Source organism: Colossoma macropomum, unplaced genomic scaffold (assembly GCF_904425465.1).
Source record: "Colossoma macropomum unplaced genomic scaffold, Colossoma_macropomum, whole genome shotgun sequence".
NCBI lineage: Eukaryota > Metazoa > Chordata > Actinopteri > Characiformes > Serrasalmidae > Colossoma > Colossoma macropomum.
Window position 1 is genome coordinate 33,314,735 of NW_023494787.1, and position 13,272 is coordinate 33,328,006.

The 13,272-nt window shown below is 37.9% G+C and overlaps 1 pseudogene; it reads right to left on the reverse strand.

The window, feature by feature from the left end:
• Positions 1–12,634: 12,634 nt before the first annotated feature.
• Positions 12,635–13,272, reverse strand: LOC118804910 (annotated as a pseudogene).

The following is a 13,272-nucleotide window of genomic DNA, read 5'->3' on the forward strand; positions in this document are numbered from 1 at the left end:
CTACTGGTTGACGCTTTTGAGGTTAGCGAATTCACATGCTTAAAGTTCAGACACAAAGCGAAGAAAAACACAATCTGAAGCAAATTGCTTTTTTGCATTTTTGTGTGCTCTCCGTTTGAAGTGAATAGGCAGATTTTACCCACATTTAGTGTGACTCCATCTATGTAGCCCCCCCCCCCTCCAACATTACAACTGCTGAAAATGTTGGAAATTACATAAGATAAGATAACATAAGATAATCCTTTATTAGTCCCACAACGGGGAAATTCTCATAACTACCACCAAACTCATTTTCACAGACCAATTTTCTGATAACCAAACATTCATTTCTGAATTCCAATTTCATACATATAGAACACTGCTTAATACTGTATAATAATGAAGTATAATATAATAATTTACATGCAATAGATTCTGAACAAATACTAAGCTTCTTTGAATCTGGAGGAACTTTCTAATCGACAAAGGAAAATTCTCATCAATGTCTTTACCGTTGTTTACCTCAGGTAAGGTGTGAATGGTCTTACCTGTCCAAGGCTTTCCTCTGAGAGGTCTAAGCGTGTTTGTGGAGAGCAGCAATGTATATGTATGTGTGTGTGGAACAATGTTCATGTCTTTTATACCCATCTCCTAATCTCTCCATCCTTCTTCCCTTCTTTTCCCATCACGTGTTCCCAGCCAAGGTCGGCCAACACCACCCCTCCCCACCACCACCACACACACACACATTGGTCTGTTCTCTCTACCTGAGAAGGTAAATCAGATTTTCATTAGGCTCAATTTAGCTCCAGGAGTGTGTGTGTGTATGTGTGTTTCATTCCCCAGCCATGTGAGCTTGTCTCTGTGGTTCAAAGTGTTATGCTCCCAGTTTTCACATCACTCTAAGGAGAAAGTTCAGCAAAATGTCAAATTTCTTTCATTATCCCAAATGTAGTGAATCAGCCAAGTCATGTTTGTTATCTGAAATTGCTTCTGTAGTTTTGCACTGAAGCTATGAGGGTAATGTATTTAAAGAGACAAAAGTGGACAAATGTACAGACAGGAGAATGCAGGGTAAATTTTGTTTAAAGATTTTTTAGCAAAACTATGTGTTTATTACCACATGTGCCTGAGAAAATTCAAAGCTGGTTGTTGGAAAGTATCAGAAAAGGATCCGAGAAGCCAAATGAACCAGTGTGAATTGGAAAGATCTTTGTAGAAACTTCTACAGTACTGTGGCTCCTGCTTTATATTTACATAGGTACTCATTTAATCATTTAAAGGTTTTCAATCAAGTCCATGAGGAGCCCTCCAGATAACTGTTTCCTGTTAGCTGCAGCTTACGTTTGCTGGAATGAAACATCAAGCTAGGGGTGCTTTAAGGCTAAACTGAAAACGTCTGTCATATGAGCGGGGAAGGATTTTTCATCCTCATTTAACTCTGCCTTAGGGGTGTGTGCATTGGATTTGTTCAATTTCACCAGCAGCACACTTTATTTTAGTTAATGAAGGGCTGATTAGCTCAAACAGACTCTCAAATACTGGGATCATCCAGGAAATCTTTGGAAATAGTTATGCTACATGATATACCCTAAATGAAACCCATCAAACATGTTTTCTTAACAATGAGAACTAGGCTGATCAACAGGCAGCTAAAAGCAGTCTTGTCTATTAGTTAATATTCAGTGCTAGGATTTACTGAAGGATATTGAATGATGACCCACAAAATTACGAAGTAAAGAATCTGTCACCTGAATGTCTTCCTAATTTCAAATATCTGTGATTTTGTAGATCTGCCGAAAGCATGGAATGCATGGCAGTCTTAGCTTGATGGTAACACCATACAGGAAATCAGCATTACTATTGCAGTGATAATTTGAAAAGAGAAAGCTATTTATAAGGCATGTATTAAAACTAATATATCATGATATGGTTGTGATTATATGACAAAGGTTAATTTGCAACTTAATAATAATTTTGTCATGCCAAACAACATCTTATCCATGATCAAATCATTGTGAAGTACAACCTTTCATTGCTTATTGATTTATGCAAACATGCTGACAATCTCTTTTGTGCTGTTCTTTTGCTAATGTTAGATGTTAATGCTACTGCTTTGTGAGCAAATAAACAATTTCCTGCATTTTCTCAGATAAACTTTTGCTCAATGCTGTAAATATATGGTGGCCAATTTCAGAGTACACTTTAGTGATATCACACTAAGACAAAATAAAAATAATGTCATTCAATGAAGTAATGAAAATTCCTATCATGATGATGCATGGTCAACAGATAAATATTGCATGTTTAGGTTTAGTGCAACACCATTTATGAAAAGCTTGGATAAACACTCCGCTGGCTAAATACATAAATACATCCAGGGAAGTGTAGATTTGAAATGAGCGAGATTATAATCAGTTGACTTTGAACTGATTAGCTTCATATTAAACCTGGATTATATTAAAGTTTCATTTCAGTAAAACCACAGTTCAGTTCTATTCTGCCCCGTCCTTTTCTCTTCTCTCTTCTGAAGGTTGGGTGCAAGCTGAGATTCGTGCAGGCAAAGCCTGTTAGAGAAGCTTGGGAACATGGAGATTAATGAACATGTATACACACACACATATGCAAGCACACACACACACACACACACACACACACACGCACACACACACACACACACACACACACACACACACACAAACAGACAAAACCTTCATAGAGCATTGTAAGTGCAAATTCAAAGCCACATTCAAGATCACACAGATCTTCCATTCTACTGCATCCCAAAGGTGCTCTATTGGACTCAGCCATGATTGTTAAGGCCACTGAAGTACACTGAACTCAATGTCATGTAAATTGTGGCAACAAAGCAATGCACATGGTCAGAAACAATAATCAGATAAGCTATGGTATTATCCAAACAATGCTTGGTTCGTATTAGGGGGTGTTATATGTGCCAAGAAAACATTCCCAACACCATTGTACCACCCCCAGCTAGAATTGCTGACTCAAGACAGGTTGGGTCCATAGATTTAAGCCAAATTCCAGCCCTAACATCAGCATGTAATAGGAGAAATCGATATTCATCAGACTGAATGATTTTTTTTTTTGTCTTCAACTATCCAGTTTGAGTGACCCTGTACCCATTGTGGCCTCTTGTTCTCGGCTGACAGAAGTGGAACCTGGCCTTCTGCTGTTGTAGCCCATCCTCGATATTTTCTATCTTTTGCATCAAAATCAGCCATTTCTGAAATATTCAAACTGGTAACAACAGCTATACCACAGCCACAGTCACAATCAGTACTATTTCCCCTACTGAAACTCCAATAGCAGCACTGTTTCTCCCACTGCACATAAGTGGTAGCGCTGCATTGCAGCATCTGTTCTACAGCTTTAAGGTGTAACTGGGCAGTTTATTTACTGAGACAGTCTCTGTCTCTCCTATTTCTCCATTAATGTCTATTTTTTATCCCATATCCTTTTAAATTGTTGTGTGTTCTAAATGAAATAAAATGGGTCCTGTTTTCCATCTTTCAGAATGGAATTGTGAGACTTCATAAGAAGGCATAATTCCTTCAATGATGCATTTTCGTTTTATTCTTACTTTATTCTTTATTTTCATCAAATAATCCTCATATAAATAGTACCAAACCAAATAGTAGAACATTACATAAATTTCCATTTCCTCAACTTTCAGGCTCTCATTCAGGATAAGCTCATTTAGCTCTAAAACTTATTTAGAAAGCTTACCAGGCTGCGTCTTTACCAGCTTTTAGGGCTAATGAAAAAAAGATTTAAAGGTTCTGCTAAAGTGTCCACAAAAATAGAACTGTAATGTTCTACTGTAATACTTTTGAAAGTAAGCTTGGCTGAGTAAGATGCCGTTTCATGACCTTTTAACGCCCTCCAGGCTGTAAAAAATCATAGACAGTTCGATTTAAAATTATAAGACAGGGCCAGAGGCATCACTGACTCATGATCTCCTGGCGATTGGGCATTTGGGAACCATAAAATTACAGGAAGAATGAGTAAAAAAAAAAACAGTTCAAAACGTTTAATAACACAAACTAAAAGTTAATTTGCCTTTTATTCATTCCTGGATGCATAAATTTAAGCAAGTGTGTGGCATCTGAGTGGATTAACTGTAACTGACTGATCCTCTTGGTGATCATGCATTTAAATCCCAGTGATGCTACAATTATCTCGGTTGGGAGTTTGAGGGGAGGAAGGCCTCAGGGCATCATACCATGGGGGAGACCCACTCAACAGGTGGAAATCCTAACCAGCAAGTGGGAACTAGCAATGACCAAACTGAAGGAAAAGCAAAAATGTATCATGTTGAACTAAAAAAATGTAAGCAACTTAAGAGAAAATTATTGCTGTCCTTTAATCTTCTATCCTCCATACTCCCCTACAATGGCACCAGCAAGCAGGGGAAAATAATATTAACCAATAACTTCACCTACTCTTCAACCACATATCATACAAAAACACTTGTTCAGAGACCACTAGCAATATCATGTTTCATTCGCAACTACATCACTGTATGGGAAAACAAGTTGTATGATTTCCGATTTCTGTGGACTTCAAAATATATTTTTTTTACCAAACTGAAATACAGTACTAAAATTGCAAATTAGCAGAACTTTTGAAGTTAGTTGAAATGACTAAAAAAAAAACTATAGAGCTGCCTTATTGAAGTTGACCTGCCTTCATTTTTTATTGTGCAGCATGAAACTGGAGTTGGTTAATATTGCCTATAAAACAAAACTTGCTACAGTTGCTTAGATGCACTTCCCAAAACTCATTCTCAAAACACTGCCTCAAAGCGTCTAGCATCAATGCATTTGGCCATTTCATAATTTAAATTTTCACTGTGTTTACACAAAATACAAATGCCAACGCATATTTTCTAAAGCATTAAACATACTTCTCATCATAATTAAAATATAAATTAAAATCATACTTAAAATATAAATGCTGATCATAACAGACGGTATGTTTCTTACAGCTGTCGAATATGATTGGAGTGATCAATGGAGAGCCATTTGTGTCCAACCGACATTACATTTAGAAATATGCCAAAGTAAAGGTAAATGACATTTTAAACATAGGTAAAGTGTCCTTCACAACTGCTTATATGCAATTTTCAGATAAGTAACTTAAAGTATTAACGAAATCTATCTAGAGCACTTAAAAAACAGTATTTTGCATCAATGTTTGAATATATTTAACATCTCAAGATAAAAATGCTCTTTCATGTGTCATCCTTTATAGGTTATGAAAAAATTACATTTTAACTGTGTCACACAACTTTCACTCAACTCTCTTACCTGTACACTTTTACACACACACACACACACACACACACATCTTCTAAGCCTGGACAGGTCACCAGTCCATTGCAGGGCGAACATATACATTCATACCCACCCCTTGGGGCAATTTAGCATGTCTAGTTGGCCTGATTGCATGTCTTTGGACTGTGGGAGGAAACCCATGCAGACACAGGGAGAACATGCAAACTCCGCACAGAAAGGACCCCGGTCGCCCAGCCAGGAAATCGAACCCAGGCCCTTCTTGCTGCGACAGAGCTACCCACTGCATAGGAAGAAATAAAAGTTCTCTCATATTTTTTCTTTTTGTGATATTGACAGAAGAGGTCATTTTACAAGTGTAACCCTACCATTAGAATGTCCTTAATGTCCTCATTTGCATGGATGCTAGTTAGCAGCATTTTGTGTTTTTGCTGATTTTAAGCTAAAAGCATGTTACTGTGAACTGTTACTCATTTAAACCATTGTCAGCAGAGAAACCATGTAAAAATGAAACATTGGTTCTGCATTTTTTTGCATTTCCTTGGATTCAGTATTGAAACCTGATAATAAATAAAGTTTATTTTTTAAAGGTTACAAGGGTTTAATGGCATCCCTATGATGCAAACTTTTTTCACACTAGTAAAACATTTTTTAAAATTTTACCCTACGAATAATCCATAGTAGTTCAAGCCAAAGCTTAGCTGCTTGTGTGCTGTATTTTGCTAAGACAAAATTGCGATTATAGCCTTCTTATTCGAATACTTTTAAATGGCTTTTAAAGTAATACTTTCCCTACACTTCAGTGCTGCTGTAGTAGAAAGCTACAATTCCCCTCAAGAGCCTCCATTGTAAAGAATGAGAATGAGAGAGTGGGAAGTAGGAAGCGATGGCTTGGTGGGCAGACTGTGTGCAGTGTATTTTGGAGAGTTGGTTTAATAAAGCCATTTACATTGCTTAGACACTGCACACTGAGGATGAGGTGCTATGTTCACAGGAGTGATTTCCCATAATGCATCAGCACTGAAGAAATTCCTGGAGGCCTTTATAAACTCTTACCATGCACTATTTTCTCTCTCTCTTTCTTTTTCTGTGTAGGTGTCCAGTGATGTATCTGTTACTAAACCCTTTCCTGATTATTTAACCTTTAACTAGACAGTAGTAAATAGTGCTAAACTACATCTTGATTCTTGAAGAGATGGATATGATTGTTTTTTCTCTGCTGTGAGTAAATCTAGAAGTACCTTAGCACACTAATTTTGCCAGTAGCACTAAATCTGAAATGTGTAAGTTGGAATTGTTGTTGTTATTATTAGCTGATTGGCTAAAGGTTTGTGCGTCACTAGCTTTGAGACTCGCCAGGAGTGTTGACTCTCTGACTGACTCAACAAGCCGTTATATAACCCTGTTTACAACAGCCCACTGGAACAGTGTCCATAAGTGCAGGCTGTGACGGTGAAAAAATTCTCTTTAAATAATCTATGGGGAATTATGTGAAAATAAATTACGCAGTTCCCCACACTTACCCCAAATGTAGTCAGTCAGTCAAGACATGACATGAAGATTGTTTCTTTAGTTTTGCACTGGAGCTGGAGTGAACTATTAGAGCTAGACCTTTATTTGGGGCCATAAATGTTAAAACTTGGTAAAAAAAAAAAATCAAAAAACAAATAAAAACAAGGAAAAAAAACACCTTTTATGATAATGATCATTTCTGCTAGCGCTCCTACAGGAGACAGCTTTCCATTTCAAGAATATAATCCATTTGCTATGGGTAAAACTGCATGGAGTTGTTACAGTTTTTCTTAACTATTTAAACACTTCAGACCAAACTTATGAGCCAAATACCTCTATTTTCTGACAGTACAGTAAAGTACATGTACTGTTAATGGGTGTAAATGGAGTGTATTCTGGGAATGTTAAGGCACACCAAAGGGTACTTACCATTGTCTGACCAAGGCTAATGCTACATGTCATGTACATGAAGTTACCCAGTCCAAAGACAGGATACTAAGGAGGAAGAGTGTGAATGTGATTTCTTTTATTATGTCCTCTAATCACTGTAATTATTTATACAGTAATTTGATTTGGACTTGGGTTTGTTTACAATATATGTAGTACATGCACATAAATACATGTATATTTAGAAAATACAGTGTTTGATGAAATGCTCTCTTTTCAGTGCAGTAAAAGATTTTGAGAGCAGGCTTTTGTGTGCCACATGAGAACATGTTTGACATTGAATCACATATTTCACTTTGCTGTAGAAGTTTAATTATTGTGTAGTATTGTGTAGGATTTGTGTTCTTTGTTCTGGAAAAATAGTGCATCAGTTCAGGAAATATGCCTATAAGTATTCACTGTGTATAATACCACCATGTTTGATATTGCTGTGTTTGATACCACAGTGTTTTCAGGCGATGTGTTTGATGTTGCAGTGGTTGAAGTTACTGTGTTTAATGCCACCATGTGATAACTTTGTGATTCTGATAACTTTGTGTTCTGTGCAGTGTTTTCTGTATGTTATGAGAATTCCCCTATCTGACTCTCTTTATGCACTATTATGCAATAATGTTAAAAGTAATTTCAAAATTTTTGAATTTTTGTGCTGTTGGGCTGTTAAACCCACCATCTCTCCTTCATCCTGACCACTCAGTCTGGCCTGGTAAACACAGAGGATTCTAGAAGCATCCACCAGAAGCTTTGAGGGGGTTGGGGGGCAGGGTTGTTGTTTAAGACTTTAATCTCCTTTACAGTTTTTCCACGGGCATTGAAGACACACACAGACACAGCAGAGCAAGTGTGTGTGTGTGTGTGTACGTGTGTGTGAGAGAGAGATAGAAAGTTATATGAAAGGGTTCCTAAGGTCATGTTAGGTTTCTTGGTGTCACCAGAGGCCTGACAGGGGACCACATGCAGCACGTTTTTTCATTAGGACTGAACTTGACCGTAGTTATGCTAGATTCAGAGAACATAATTAGCTAGCTATGCAAACTCTGAATGCATATTATTCATGTTTGCAGTGACAAATGAGTGTAATTGTAAGATTTTTCAAAAGAAAAATGTGTTACTTCAAAAAACAAAGAATACATTTGATTATGAATTAGACCTTCAAATATTGGCAAAAAATCAGTGCAGGTCTATGGGGAACATTACTTCCAGGAAGTATGCGGCACTGGTTTCAGCAGTGTGCCCTCTGTCAGTAATCTAGATACTGTCTCCGTAAGACAAAAACCTTGTATTTCTTGAATGCTAATCATTTCTGTTTTTATTATGAAACTTTCACACAATATAAAGGACAGCAGTTGTTTTAAAATTATGTCAAAAAAACAAAAATGACAGCAGCATTGATATAGACGAAATCTATGGTTTGAACATAGCAAATCAAATGTCATAGTTTTGGAAGGCCCTGGAACAATAGACCTGTTGTCTAGGCATTTCAGTGAGAAAATAAAGGTTTTGAACAAAGGTACTGGCGTGGATAACATGCCCCTACTTAAGCAGGGCATTGTGGATGATTGTATTCCACACATATGCACACACATGCAAACCTTGGAAATAAAGAGTTAAAGAATATTTACACTCATAGCAACCTTCAATGTCTACAATGTGTGTGTGAATGTTCCCCTGAAGGCAGAAAGTGGAGAAACTGTGCCAAAGCACTTGGTCTGAGGCTGGATTTAGTTTGGGATTTTTTTATGTCTCAGATTTTTTTGTCCATCCATTCATTTTCTTCTCAAGGATCATAAAGTAAAATGAGTGTTTCTGTTTTGGGCCTACTGATTAAACCTGTGATGATGAAAAAGTCCACATCAGCTCAGTGGCACCCCCATTTGGTGTTAACTCACATAACACCTGGCCTTCCATCATTAAGATCGTGTGTAATATATATATATAAGCTATGATACATCTAGGACATGTTATTATTACATATAGGCACTTTCACAGTATAATAATAATAATACATGTAGGACATGGTTTCCACCAACAAGGATTAAATGAAACATTTTTTTCACATTTTGTAAATAATAATAATAATGATAATAATAATACTTCTATAAATAATAAATATATAAAAAAATACTAATAAATACATAAAAACCATAAAGCTCATTTTGAGCTTGCTGAATTAGCTGACTGCTTTGTGGCTGTGGTTCATTTTGATTACGTGGCAGTGTTGCAGTGTTGTTTAGCTGTGGGATTAAAATAGCATGCACAAATTTGAACTGAACTTTCTTATCTGTGGCTTGAAACCTGTTTTAAGATATTATTTCTGTTAATGACTATAAAATTTCTTTATGCCATCAACAAGCATCAGGAAATGGCAAGCCTCATTTAAAAAGTTAGTTTTCTTAGGGAATAGATGCCAATGTCGTTCTTCTGCTTTAGAACAATAAATGTGCTGCCATAGATTTTGGTGGGGTTGTTGGAGTTAATTTTTTTCTTTACATCAAGTCTCTTTATGAATACAAATAAAGAGCCATGTGAAAAACACACACATTGCTTGCTTGGCGTACAACAGCCTGGTGTGGCAGTGGGCAGGAAATGGACATTTGTCCCTTCAGTCACTTTCTGCTGTGGCAGAGAATCAAACTCTAAATGAAGAACTGAGGAATTAGCACTCTGGAAAGCACGGAGGAACAGAATATTCAAGGAAAAAGAAAACCCAAAACCACTGTGACATTTTTAAAAGCTTTTCTAAAATGCTAACACATTTCAACACAAGGTTTAGGGCCATTTCTCACCTTCATATTCCAGTCTCCTGACAATTGAGCCAAAGTCTCAGTCACTAAACTCGCTTTGTTTGCATTACATATAGGTACTTACAGATATACTATAAAAACATGTAAGTTGGCTTTAGTAAGATATACAAGCAGCTGCTTAGGCCTCCATGGTCACAAAGGGCCCAATCTGGGTTATTACTGTACCATTATGTTGTCTAAGATGCTCGAGTGAGAAGAAAAAAACAACTGCATAATCATGTCTCAGAAAAGAATGTATGCATCTGGAGCTTAAAGACAACAGTATGTTTTTTGTTTGTTTTTTGAGATGTTAACATTATGCCATTCGTTTTGGCATAAAGCTGGACAACAAGAAATAGGGGGTCTGTCTAACGAAGGAGTTTCAACTTAGACAGGCTTTCTGTAAAGTTTCAGCTTTACAAAACCTGCAAAACACTGATTTGGTTAACTAATTTTAAACAGTGGTTAAAACTTTCTCTGTTAATCCAGGTTTAGATACTCATGCTGTGATTAATCCTTGTGCATATGCACATGAAAGCGTGATGAACAGCCAATGAAACAAAGGAAAAAGAAACCATACTATCTAAATATGAAGAATGTATAGCATTTATGATGGTAAAAAAGCAATGCTGTTGCCACTGCAACAAGGGTTAGATCCAACTAAGCTTAAAGTTAGCTGAATAAGCAAGACATACTGCATAATGAGACAGACCTTCGACCAAGAATGCCAAGAAGGTCATTGTAATTTAAAACTTTTTAAAAAATTTAAAACAAACAAGCATCCAATCATTAGCAAAGGTTCAAAGTTCAAATTTATTAATAAATGTCATAGTATGACAAGTGCATGAAACAAGAGTTTTGTACAGTCAGGTAATAAACATAGCTCATACTAATCCAGCATTACAGATAATAACCAGTGCAGAGTAGTGCTTCCAAGAGTTTTCATGAAATTGGTCCACACTCAGTCCCAAGCAATCAAAAAGTTCACTATAATAGTTTAAAAGCCCTTAGCGTAAAAGGTAGCTGGTGTCTTTTTCCTACTAATTTCCTACTGTTTCGCATGGAATAGTCCCACTTTACAGGCAAATGTACATGAAAGGGATGTCTCAAGTCCAGTAGGATCCTGCTGAGCTCATTTCTCTAGGGTGGGCAGGATAATGTTTGTTGACCCAATAAGTCTCAAACATCTTTTTTGGATAAATTCAAGTTGTTCCACAAGATGCTTAGGTAACCCTGCCCAGACATGAGAAGCATATGCCAAGACTGGCTAAATGAAGGTTAGATAAACCTGAAGCACATCTGGAGGAAAGCCTGCATGCTTAGCAGCCCTCAAGTAATATATGCGAGGTTGGACTCTCTCAATGATATAAGAAATATCCCATGTCAGATCTGAGCTGATCTGAACATGAAAAGCTTGAAAGAATCCATATGCTCCATCCTCTGTTCATGCAGCAACAAAATAGGAGGATCAGGTCAGTTGTGAGAAATCCTGAAACTGATGACCATGTGTTTTGTTTTTAAAATATTTGTTGAGAGGCAAAAAATCTGTCCCCACTGACTAATTACTGTAACAGCAGCTTGCATCTGTCCAGGAAGAGATTCCATCAACAGCTCAGTCAAGGTCAAATCATCGGCATAATTGAAGGGTTCTGCACAAGAAGGCAGCATCTCATCTAGTGTAGGTGATCTAAGAAGAGGTGATAAAAACCCACCCTGGGGAACTCAGTCTTGTACACATTGTGCCTAAGACACACAGTTTCCCCAGCGTACAACACAAGACCAGCCACAAATAACTGAAGATAATAGGGGAGGCTAATGTGAATAAATGTTGACCATTATCGACTGTGTCAAAGGCCCTCGAAAAGTCAATAAAGGCGGTATGGGCATCCAGCTTAGGAACAGCATCAGTTGCATTCTGCCAACCTTGCACAGCTTGCAAATAAGGAGAGAGAGTTTATCTGTTCTTCATACAACCATGTTGGGTGCTTCTATTTGCATTTTCAGTCTCATTGAGCAAAATGTTTTTTTAAGATTTCTTCATTTGTCTTGCTTATACAGCTCAGCAAGGATATCTGTCTGAAATCACGTCAAGTCGAGTCAAAGTTCATTTATATATAGCACTTTTTACAACAGGTGCTGTCACAAAGCAGCTTTATGGAAAAATCCGGGTCCAAGCCCCCATGAGCAAGCCAATGGTGACAGTGGCAAGGAAAAACTCCCTAAGAGCAAGAGGAAGAAACCTTGAGAGGAACTAGGACTCAAAAGGGGAACCCATCCTCCTCTGGTCGACACCGGATAGCAAACAGCATTAGTATAAAATATTATACTACAAAAGCACGCTCATCTCTCCTCTCTCATAGAAAACAATAAGAATAATCCTAGATAACTGATTATTAAGGTGCTGTCACTGCAAACTGGTATAATTGGTCTGATATTAATCCAGTTACTAAAGCAAACTTTTCAAGGATTTTTGATGCTTTGTTTTATTTGGGGAACAGACACAGTTTCATTTGGGTGGAACCTATGTGGCGTCTCAAGGCAGCTCGCAGACGGTCAGTTTAGCCTGTTCGTCTGCTGCCTGGCCTTGGCTCTGGTTTGTCAGCGACTAACTGTCCTACACTGATGGCTATAGAGACTATGAACTATGCTACAGGAAATGAGAGCAGCACCCTCCCGCGAGGGGTGGATGCCGTCCCGATTCAAGTAGACCAATTATTTACAAATCCCACATTGTTTTCTGAGCACCACTTGGACAACCAGCAGTTCAGCGACCATAACCTGCTGTAAATTTCGGCACCACATCGAACTGGGATGGGGCCAGAGCATATTACGGCATCAGGCATCATCTAGGCTAATTTACACACCTCTTTAATGTTATCTTTATTTATTTCTGACTGCCGCAGACGAACATCATTAGTACTTACATGAATGACTATCCTCGAATATCTACGGCTAGCAAGCATCTTCAGGTTCCCGCTAATGTTCGGTGCCCTGGCTCCCGGTATACAGCTAACTGCTATTTTCACGTGCCGTAAAATGGAATCATCTATAACCAGAGCTCTTTCAACAGGCGTCTCAGAGGGTGTCTCACTGAGTGGGGCAAACCTGTTGGACACGTAAATGGGAGATGAGTGGTGCTCACGTGGGGTAGCTTTAGCTTTAGCTTTGTGGCTATGCCGCCGAGACGCCACCCAATCGCTGCGCTGTAAGGGCTCTGCTACCAGAGTCGAAGGCAT